Raw genomic sequence first — 12,358 nt, forward strand, 5'->3', positions numbered from 1 at the left:
TCGGACGCACACCGGCGTCAGGTCTTCACCGCTCTTGACAAGTCGCCCACGTCAGCATATGTCACCTGTGACCGGACGCAGGCCCTGCCCGTCCGGTCAGTTTCACTGTGCTTCGTCCGGTCGCTGAATAGACCTAGCACGAGCGCACAAACACTTTTATAAATGACTGGACTCGCAACCTCAGCGTCCGGTCACCTCGGGTTCAGCGTCCGGTCACTGATTTTCAGTTAAAAAACATCTCCTTCACTTCATCAACTTCTCCACCCTTGCTCAAATGTGTCAACCACCAAGTGTATCACCTTGTGCACGTGTGTTATCATATTTTCACAAATATTTTCAAAGATGTTAGCACTCCACTAGATCCTAAATGCATATGCAATGAGTTAGAGCATCTAGTGGCACTTTGATAACCGCATTTCGATACGAGTTTCACCCTTTTTAATAGGACGGCTGTCGATCCTAAATGTGATCACACTCGCTAAGTGTCTTGATCACTAAACAAAAAGCTTATATCATGTTTCACTTTTGCCTTGAGCTTTTTGTTTTTTTCTTTCTTTTTTTCAAGCCAAGCACTTATCACCATGGTCACTACACCATTATCTTGATCTTCATTATTGCTCCACCACTTGGAATTGTGCAACCTATCTCATGATTACTTTGATAAACTAGGTTAGCACTTAAAGTTTCATTAATTCTCCAAAACCAAACTAGAGCTTTCAATCTCTCTACTTTTGGTAATTGATGACAAATCTTTCACAAAGATATGAATTAAAATTTATTTGAATCCATGTTGCTTGCCCAAGCATATTTTAATTTAAAACTTGTGTCATGCAAGCAAACATATGAAATGCACATTCAAATACACCAATTAAGTTTACGAGCTTGCTCCCCTACTTGTGTGCTCAAAATTTTAATTGATCCTCTTACTCTCATATTTCTCACCCTATTTTAACTTTTCACGATCTTTGTGCATTACTTCTCCCCCTTTGTCATCAATGACTATAAATGCTAAATTTTAGATAGGTTAAGATTATCAATGTCAATCAATGAGGTGAGGATCATTTTATCAAATTTGGTCCAATCTAGAACACTTGCCAAAGATATTTAACTCGGTTTGATTAAGAGCAAGCTTCTTCACACCTCATTTCAAGGGTTATCTTGTATCATGTTGAGTTAAACACTTGAAGCTTATTTTCTAGATTAAACACTAGGTTCACAAGCCCAAACATTTCATATGCTACCACTACAACAAGTCAAGCATAAAAACAATAGTGGTACCATACAAGCATCAAATTTATTTTGATTTTCATGAATGAGCCTATTAAATGTGAAAGATGATTAGATGCACTAATCATGTCCTTACTAAGGATATATGCCATGCCAATCAACTTTTACCTTGGACTGAAGGAGAGGCATATCATATAAGTGTAGGTATGCATCAACATATATTTGAGAAATCTAATATGTTCAACTAATTTCTTAGCTTGTAAAACCTTTTGTATATGCTTCAAGTACCTAAATATTCTCTTTATAGCCTTCAAATGACTTTCTGTTGGTGAGGCTTGAAATCTTACACACATGCATACACTAAACATGATATCCAGCCTTGATGCGGTCACATAGAGTAGACTTTTAATCATAGACCGATACAATTTTTGATCCACCATATTGCCACTTGTATCACTATCTAAGTTGCCATTTGTCTCTATTGGTGTGCTAATGGCTTTGCTATCACTCATGTCAAACTTCTTGAGCATGTTTTTGATGTATTTGCCTTGACTTACAAATGTATCATTCTTCAATTGCTTGATTTTAAGACCAAGGAAGTAACTCAACTCTCTAATCATGGACATCTCAAGCCTATTAGCCATCATCTTTCTAAACTCTTTACAGAAGTCTTGATTGGTTGATCCAAAGATAATGTCATCAACATAGATTTGCAACACAAACAAGTCATTCTCAATCTTATTGGTGAAAAGAGTGGTGTCAACTTTGCCTATCATAAATCCCTTTGAGAGTAGGAAGTTTTTCAATCTCTTATACCATGCTCTAGGTGTTTGCTTTAAGCCATACAATGCCTTCAACTTGTACACATGATTGGGTTTCTTGCCATCTTCAAAACCGGAAGGTTGCTCAACTTACATTTCTTCATTGATGTAGCCATTGAGAAATGCACTTTTGACATCCATTTAATAGAGCTTAATGTTATGGGCATAAGCATAGGCTAGCAAGATTCTAATTGCTTTCAATCTAGGAATCGAAAAATATGTTTCTTTAAAGTCAAGACCTTTCACTTGAGTGTAACCTTGTGCTATCAATTTTGCTTTGTTCCTTACAAGTATCTTATCTTGATATTTCTTGTTTCTATAGACCCATTTATTTTCAATCACATTGTGTCCATTTGGTCTTTCCACTAACTCCAATACTTAATTTTTTATGAAGTTGTTCAATTTTTTATGCATTGCATTCACCTAATCAACATCCTTCTGTGATTCTTCTATCTTCTTTGTTTCAATGAATGACACAAATGAGAAATGCTCACAAATCGAAGTCAATCTTGATCTAGTTTGCACACCTCTAGAAATATCTTCAATTATAGTGTCCAATGTATGATCTCTTGCAATGAGTTGGTTGGAGTATTTGCACTTGATTGCTTTCACTTGCTTGATCATTAGGTTGATATGATGTACTAGCCATTTGATATTGCACATTGTCATGAGAGCCACTTGAACTTGCTTGATTTGTGTCAACTTGCACATTAGAGTTAGAGAGCACTTGTACTTGATTATCTTCATCATTCACTTGTCTTGGCCTCAATTCACCGACATCTATGTTTTTCATGGCATTTGAAAGTTGAATGCCTCTAACATCTTAAAGATTCTTGTTCTCATCTTGGGAACTCTTGGTTTCATCAAATTCAACATCATAAACTTCCTCAAGAGTATCACTTTTCAAATTTCAAACTCTATATGCTTTGCTTGTAGTGCAGTATCCAAGTAGGAATCTCTCATTACACTTCTCAAACTTGTCCAATTTAGTGTCTTTCTTTAAGATATAGGATTTGCAACCAAAGACCCGAAAATATGCAATGTTAGGCTTTCTACCTTCAAGAGCTCATATGGTATCTTCTCCTTCATGGGTGATAATACAAGCGGTTGCTACAATAGCAAGCCGTGTTGATAGCTTCGGCCTAAAAGGATTGACTCATATTGTACTCACTCAACATTAATCTTGTCATGTTAATCAAGGTCATATTCTTTCTCTAAACAAAACCATTTGATTGTGGAGTGTACATGCCCAAGAATTGATGTCTAATTCTAATTTTATCATATAACTCATCAATTCTTATGTTCTTTAACTCACTACCATTGTCACTTCTAACTCTTTTGGTGGTTGTTTCAAACTCATTGTGAATGCTCTTGACAAATAATTTAAATGTTGCAAACACATCACTCTTGTCCACTAGAAAGAATGCCAAGTGTATTTAGTATAATTATCCACTATCACGAAGCCATATTTGTTTCCACTGATTCTAGTGTATTGTGTTGGCCCAAACAAATCCATGTGTAATAACTTAAATGTTTTACTAGTACTCATCATGCTTTCTTAGGATGGGTGTTTCCAACATGTTTGTCGGCTTGACAAGAGCTACAAAGTTTATCCTTCTCAAACATATCTTTTAAGCCTTTAACCAAGTCATTCTTAACCAATCTATTCAATTGTTTCATTGCAACATGACCAAGCCTTCTATACCATAACCAATTCATCCTAGACTTAGTGAATAAGCATGTTGACAATTGAGCTTCACTAGCATTGAAATCAACCAAGTATAGATTCTCATAACTAAAGCTTTTAAAGATCAAGTTAGAGTCATCTACACTTATGATCTCTATATTATCTACCCTAAATATGTATTTGAATTCAAGATCACATAATTGAGCCACGGATAGTAAATTGAAGTTCAAGCTCTCAACTAGCAACACATTGGAAATACTCATGTCATTGGATATTGTAATCTTACCAAGCCTTTTGATCTTGCCTTTGCCATTGTCACTAAATGTGATACTATCATAACCATCATTGTCAATGGTATTGATTGAATTGAACATTCTTGCATCACCGGTCATGTGTTGAGTTCTCCCACTATTAAGAACTTAATACATTTCTTTGGCTTTGTAATTGACCTAAAAAAAAAGATTAATTCTTTTTAGGTACCCAAACTTGCTTAGGTACTTGAAGGTTAGTGACCAAGTTCTTTGACACCTAAATGACTTTCTTCCTTGAGCTCATCCATGGTGCACCAATGAACTTAGCTTTCACACCATTTACACCCTTAGTAAGCAAATAAAAAGAATCAAGCTTAATGGATGATACATTAGCTTGTGACTTCTTGTTCATGCACTTTTGTTCTACATGATTAACTTGCTTGCAACTACTGCAAAACCCGACCATTATTCTTTACAAAATTAGTCTTGTGAAGAGCAAAGGCCGTCTCCAATCCCTCTTTAAAGAGAAAATCTCTTTGGCTACCCAAGCACATAACCAAGTGGTCCTCACCACCATAGGCTTTGCCTAAGACGCAAGTGAGCTTATTGACCTCCTTCTTGATGATTTTATTCTCAACCATTAGTGAAGCATCACAAGTAAAACCATCACTATCAGATAAGGTAGAAGTAGATGTGCTACAAGAAGGATTAGTGGGAGCAACAATGATAGCCGCATAGAATGATTCATCAATTATATCACAAGTTAAGCCTTTGTCATATGTTACAACATGCTCCGTCTCATTTTCCACATTAAGTAATGAGGAATAAGCTTTTTCAAGGTTCTTGTGAGCCTTACTAATCTTCTCATGGCCTTTCTCTAGCCTCTCATAAGATGCATTGAGCTCATCAAAGGTTGCTTAAGGGCTTTTAGTTTCTTGCGCAAGTCTTTGCATTCCCTTCTCTTAATGTCAAAATATTTTTTAGCATCTTCTAACATGTCAATTAGTTCATTTTTAGTGGGTTTATCATCATTGTCACTTTCACTTTTATTATCATGTTCCTCGTCACATCCATCATCACAAGTTTGTACCTTAGTGGCCTTAGTCATGAAACATGATAAAGTGTCGAAGAGAGAATACTTCTCATTGATAGCAATGCTTCCAAGAGCCTTCTTCTTGGTGGTCTTATCATCATCATCACTTATGGAAGCATCACTATCCCAAGTGACCACATATGAACCACCCTTCTTCTTCTTCTTCTTGATGGTCATCTTGTCCTTCTTCTCTTTCTTTTCCATCTTGTCCTTCTTGCTCTTGTCATTATCATCATTGTCGCTATTGTATGGGCATTGAGCAACAAGATGATTCTTACTTCCACACTTAAAGCATCTTCTTGACTCTTCCTTTTTATTGGATGAAGACTTCGTCCTTCTAGTACGGTAGCCCTTTTTCACCATGAACTTGCCAAATCTCTTAACAAAGAGAGCCATCTTCTCATCATCCATCTCATCAAAGCTCAAGTCTTCATCTTCACTTGATGAATCTTGCTTTGCCTTGCTCTTGGATGATGTGGCCTTAAATGCCACACTCTTCTTCTTCTCATCATTCTTCTTCTTCTTTTCTTCCTTCTCATCATCATCTCTATAAGTGTCATCGGTCATCACATCTCCCAACACTTGGTTTGGTGTCATGGTGTTCAAACCACTCCTTACAAGAATGGTGACCAATATTCCAAACCTTGATGGTAAGCATCTCAAGAACTTGTGGAAGAAGTCCTTGTCCTTCACCTCTTCTCCAAGTGCTTTGAGATCATTGACAAGCACTTGAAGCCTACGAAATATCTCCGGCACAATCATATTCTTTCATCTTAAAGCTTGCAAACTTCTCCTTGAGAATGTATACCTTTGCACCCTTCATGTTTTGAGTGCCCTCAAATGACTACTCCAACTTCTTCCCTGCCTCATGAGCCCTCTCAATGTTCTTGATTTGCTCAAATGTTCTCTCATCCAAAGCATCATGAATGGCACTAAGAGCAATGCCATTGTTTTGGAGTAGCACTTCTTCGGCGGTGGTGGGAGCCTCTTTATTGGCAATCTCAATCTTGGTCTCCATCACCTTCCACACCTTCCTATTGATTGACTTGATATATGTTGTCATCTTAGCCTTTCAATAGGGATAGTTGGAGCCATCAAATTGGAGTGGCATCTTGGTGTTGTTGATTTGAGTCATTTTGACACCAAAGGTTGTTAAGCCTTAAATCACGGTGACCACAACTCCGATACCAAAGATCCTAATGGTTAGAGGGGGGTGAATAGCCTATAAAAATTTATACAATAACACTAAACAAAGTGGTTAGACAAGTATGAGGCGAAGCGAATGTTGCGCTAGCCTACTAAAAATGTAAGCCACTTACCACAATTCTATTATCTATAGTCTTTATCCACACAATGGTTATGTCACTACAATAAGTTAGTGAGCTCTTAAAGACTAACTAAAGAGCCTCACTTACCACAAGACTCGATATGTAAGTAAGCTATCAAAACTAGTTACACTAAAGAGCCTTGCTTACACACTAGAAAGGTAAAAGCACGAGAGGTTGGTGATGATTATACTGCCGTGTCGAGGAATTGAGCCAATCACAAGATAATCACAATAAATCACAATGAATACCAAGAAATCCTCATGACAAGATGACACAAGATTTTTTTTTTCGAGGTTCACTTGCCAGCAAGTTAGTCCTCGTTGTGGCGATTCACTCACTTAGAGGTTCACGCGCTAATTGGTATCACACGCCAAACCCGCAATCAGGTGCCACACAACCAACACAAGATGGAGATCGCACAAGCCACGAGCAATCCACTAGAGTACCTTTTGTCTCTCTGCCGGGGAAAGGTCAAGAACCCATCACAATCACCACTATTGGAGCCGGAGACAATTACCAACCTCTGCTTGACGATCCTCGCTGCTCCAAGTCGTCTAAGTGGCGGCAATCACCAAGAGTAACAAGCGAATCCCGCAGCGAAACACGAACACCAAGTGTCTCTAGATGCAATCACTCAAGTAATGCACTTGGATTCTCTCCCAATCTCACAAAGATGATGAACTAATGATGGAAATGAGTGGGAGGACTTTGGCTAAGCTCACAAGGTTGTTATGTCAATGCAAATGGCCAAGAGAATGAGTTTAAGCTAGCCAAGGGGCTTAAATAGAGAACCCCACGAATAGAGTCGTTGGGCTCCTTCACCTCACTGTCTTCGGGACGATCGGACACGCAGGTCCAAGTGACCGAACGCACGGTCCCCAACATCCGGTCACTGGATGTCGTCCACATGTCCCCTGCTGTGAACTACGCCCGTCGATCTCCAACGGCTAGTCTCGCCCGCGCCATCAGTTTAGTGATGACTGGACGCACCGGCATGCCACCTGTCGTTCGCGCGCCGCGTCAAGTCAACGCATTACCGCGCGCTGCCAACAACTGACCGGACGTGCCGATCAACTCGGCCTCCCAGCGTCAGGTCAGTTCCAGAGAGGTCCCCGAGCGCCAAAACATCGACTGGACGCATCCGATTTCCCGTGATCAGACGCACACCAGCGTCAGGTCTTCACCGCGCTCGACAAGTCACCCACGTCAGCATGTCACCTGTGACCGGACGTAGGCCCTGCGTGGCCAGTCACTTTCACTGTGCTGCGTCCGGTCGCTGAATAGACCTAGCCCGAGCGCGCCAACACTTTTATAAATGACCGGACTCACCACCTCACATCCGGTCACCTCGGGTTCAACGTTCGGTCACTGATTTTCAGTGAAAAAACACCTCCTTCCCTTCACCAACTTTTCCACCCTTGTTCAAATGTACCAACCACCAAGTGTATCACCTTGTTTATGTGTGTTAGCATATTTTCACAAACATTTTCAAGGGTGTTAGCACTCCACTATATCCTAAATGCATATGCAATGAGTTAGAGCATCTAATGACATTTTGATAACCGCATTTCGATACGAGTTTCACCCCTCTTAATAGTATAGCTATTGATCCTAAATGTGATTACACTCGCTAAGTGTCTTGATCACTAAACCAAAAAGCTACTATCAAGTTTTACCTTTGCCTTGAGCTTTTTGTTTCTCTCTCTTTTTCCAAGCCGAGCACTTAATCACCATGGTCACCACACCATCATCATGATCTTCACCATTGCTCCACCACTTGGAATAGGGCTACATATCTCATGATCACTTTGATAAACTAGGTTAGCACTTAGGGTTTTATCAATTCACCAAAACCAAACTAGAGCTTTCAACAGTTCATCAGAGATAAGGGTCTAAAGTCATTTACATTTGTTGGATTGTTGACCTTAGGAATCAAAGTGATGAAGGAATTGTTGATGGCCTGAATGTTCTAATCGCCATTGAAGAAGTCAAAACACAAGCTGTAGACATCTTCCTTTATAATGTGCCAGCAGGATTTGATGAAGAGCCCATTAAAGCCATCAGGGCCAGGGGATTTGTGCTATCCATGTGTAGTATGTTGAAAAGTTCATGCATCTTTTCCTTTTATTTATTATGAACAAGGAGAGCTTATTTTGCTTAGCTACCCCGAATTACAGATTTGAAATGCTTGAAGTTCTGGGTGTTCTTAGGACCTCCTGGTCATCAGTAAAATTAACCTTCTCGAATAATTCAACTTGCATTTAATTACATTCCTAGCGGATGAAATATAAAGCCCTAAAGTGAAATTTTTGCGATTTAAAAACTACATATTCATTATTATCTAAGGTTTTTAAAAAAACTCGACCACTGGGGAAGAAGATTCTCTTCTGCAGGCTTGAAAAAAGGCCACAAACCTGGCTATCCATGTGCTATGCAGGCACGTGTCATGCTGCGATCGTTAGTGGACCACACATTTTTTTTCTCAAACAACTCAGGAGAGTTGTGTGTCATTTCATTAAAAAAGGGGAAAAGGGGAAAACTTTACAAAACGGGATGCCTAGAAAAAACCTTCCCAACTCACACTACATACTGCAAAAAAAAAAGAATAAAAAGCCCGACCATAACCAATTTGCCATACTAGGCCACTAAGGGCTTGGAGCAAACAACCTCAGAATAAGCTCCTGAAGAGCAGAAGCACTGGAACAAAATTATTGTTGGCGAATTGGGCCGCCAGAGGGCAGCTTGGCCAGCAGGCCGCTTGGATTGTATTGAATTGAAGGATAACTTCTTGATACAAAGATGCTAACCACTGCATATATAAGCAAGTGGTGTACCTACTCCTTAGCATATTCTAACTGCATAAAGCAGATGCTATGATTCCTACTTTGTTGCCAAGGCACCATGATCAACTTGGTTGCCAAGGAAACAGAAAACACACATGACAGTGAATAGTAAATAACTATAGTAGGTAACTGGAAAAACAAGAACACTAGGCTAACTACTGACAATTCTCCCCTTTAACCTTGTGGTCCTTGGAAGCGATGTGCTTGAGCCTAATTCTTCCCCTCATCTCTTCAAATTTTGATCTTCCAAGAGACTTGGTTAGAATGTCAGCCAACTGATCAGTGGTGGATATGTGATCAACCCTGATACTTCCATCTTCCAAGCAGTTTCTGATGAAATGGTACTTGATTCTGATGTGTTTACTGCGCTCATGAAAGACTGGATTCTTGGCTAGAGCAAGTGCAGACTTGCTATCAACCTTCAGTTCGACCACTTCCACATTCCTTCCAAGAAGGTCTGCCAACAGCCTGGATAGCCAAATAGCTTGTGTTGCAGCTGTAGTAGTGGCAATGTACTCAGCTTCACAACTAGATAGAGCCACCACCTTCTGCTTCACTGACTGCCAGCACACAAGATTGCTTCCCAGAAAGAACAGAGTGCCACTAGTGCTCTTGCTTGTGTCAATGTCCCCAGCCAAGTCATTGTCGTAGTACCCAACAAACCTTGCTCTCCCTGGAGCCTTAGTGTAGTGAAGTCCGAACTCCAGAGTACCAGCCACATATCTCAGGATGTGCTTGATGGCAGCTTGGTGCTCTACAGTCGGCCTCTCCATGAATCGACTGACAAAGCCCACTGAGAAGGCTAAGTCAGGTCTTGTGTGGACCAAGTAGCGTAGGCTGCCCACCAATCTTCTGTATTGGGTAGGATCAACTTCTGCAGCCGTGCTTTGCCTGCTCCACCTCAGCCGCTCCTCCATTAGTGTATGGGCAGGGTTGCAGGCATCCATACCTCCTAGCTCAAGGATCCTCTTGGCATAATGGGTTTGCCTCAGAGTGATCCCAGCTGAATCTCGGTGTATTTCGACCCCCAGGTAGAAGGACAGGAGGCCGAGGTCGCTCATGTCGAAGACCTTCTTCATCTGAGCCTTGAAACCTTCTATGGCTTGAGTGCTGGCACTGGTGATGATCAAATCATCAACATAGACACCGATCAGCAGCAGCTCCTCCCCTGTTCCTCGCCTGTACATCACAGCTTCATGGTCGCTTTGCTGGAAACCCATCTCCTTGAGGGTGGCGTCCAGCTTGGCGTTCCAAGCTCGCGGAGCTTGCCGTAGGCCATACAAAGCCTTGTGCAGACGGTACACCATCTTCTCCTTCCCGGCGACGGTGAAGCCAGACGGCTGCTTCACATACACCTCCTCCTTGAGGTCGCCGTTGAGGAAGGCTGATTTGACGTCCATGTGGTGGACGCGCCATCCTTCTTGGGCCGCCAGCGCGAGGAGGACTCGGACGGATTCCATGCGCGCCACGGGAGCAAACGTGTCGTCGAAGTCGATCCCTTCCTGCTGGACGAAACCCCGCGCCACCAAGCGCGCCTTGTACTTGGTCACCGCACCCCGCTCGTCCTTCTTGAGCTTGTAGACCCACTTCAGAGTGATGGGCCGGTGACCGGGAGGAAGCTCCACAAGCTCCCACGTGTGGTTTTGCTCAACCGCCTTGATCTCCTGTTCCATGGCAACCTGCCAGGCAGGATCGCCTTCAGCCTCCGCGAAGTTGGCCGGCTGGCCGGCGTGCGTGAGATGATGCTCGGCGAAGAGACGTGAAGCCGGTGGCGGTGTGGGCGCGTCCCCGACGATGTTGGGCATGGTACGGTACCGCAGCTGCTCGCCATCGTCGTCGTCCTCGAGCGGTGACGCGAACTCCACTGGGTCCGCCTGCTCGGTCTCTGCTGCTGGTGAAGCAGAGGAGGCCGGTGGATCGTGCTCCCCTGGAGCTGGTGACGGCGTGCGCGGTTGAGCTCCGTCTGCGTCGACTCCCCAGAACTCGATATCGAAGTCGCTGGAGGTGGAAGCAGACGTCCCGGCGGCCGAATTGGACCAATCCCAGCCGCGCCCTTCGTCAAACACCACGTCGCGGCTCACCTTGACGCGTCCTGTCACCGGATCGAGGACCTGGTAGGCTTTGGCGCCCTCGGCGTAGCCGATGAAGACCCCAGCCTTGCCGCGGTCGTCGAGCTTGCGCAGCTGCCCGAGCTCCCTTGTGTAGGTGACGCAGCCGAAAGTGCGCAGATAGCTCACCGCCGGCGCTCGTCCGTGCCAGGCCTCATAGGGGGTCTTGCCTTGCAAGCTTCTCGTCGGCGCGCGGTTGAGCAGATGCACCACCGTCATCACTGCCTCCCCCCAGAATTTGGCCGGCATGGACCTCTGCTTCAGGAGCGCGTGTGCGGTCGCCACGACCGTCTGATTGCGCCGCTCCACAACACCGTTCTGCTGCGGTGAGTGTGGTGCAGAGTAGTGCTGCTTGACTCCTTCGGCGGCGAAGTACTGCGCCAGCTCGCCGACGGTGAACTCTCCTCCATTGTCGGTCCGCAGCACCTTAAGCTCACAGCCGGTCTCCTTCTCTGCTTCGGCCTTCACCCGCTTCACGGCATCCGCAGCAGCATCCTTGGTTGGCAGAAGCACCGCCCACATGAAGCGGGTGGCATCGTCCACCATCAGCAAGAAGTAGCGGCGCCCTCCTGGAGTCGCCGGTGTCACCGGCCCGCACAAGTCGCCGTGGACGAGGTCCAGGGGCGCCTGCGCGCGGTACTGCGCCTGCTGCGGAAACGGCTTGCGGCGGAGCTTGGTGGTGACGCAGGTGTCGCAGACTTGCTCCGCATGCTTGATCACCGGCATCCCCCTCACCAACTCCTGCTTGCCGAGCTGGTACAGCGCCTCGAAGCTGAGGTGCCCGTAGCGCTCATGCCACCTCCATGACTCGTCCTCCTTCCTGGCAGCGAGACACGCCGGCTGCGCGGCCTCCAAGTGCAGGATGTACAGTCGACTGGGCCCGCGGTGTACCTTGGCGAGAAGACGACCACGTCGGTCCCAGATTCGGAGCACTCCATGTTCAATCTCCACTCTGGAGCCTCCTTCGTCGAGCTGCCCCAAACTCATAATCGAGTTCCGG

At 44.0% G+C, this 12,358-nt stretch overlaps 1 protein-coding gene across 2 annotated transcripts in view; it reads left to right on the forward strand.

The window, feature by feature from the left end:
• The window catches only part of LOC136541761 (sodium/proton antiporter 1-like), a 60,707-nt gene that overhangs the window by 23,020 nt on the left and 25,329 nt on the right, over window positions 1–12,358 (forward strand). The window lies entirely within an intron of this gene.

The sequence above is a fragment of the Miscanthus floridulus genome, chromosome 3, assembly GCF_019320115.1.
Source record: "Miscanthus floridulus cultivar M001 chromosome 3, ASM1932011v1, whole genome shotgun sequence".
NCBI lineage: Eukaryota > Viridiplantae > Streptophyta > Magnoliopsida > Poales > Poaceae > Miscanthus > Miscanthus floridulus.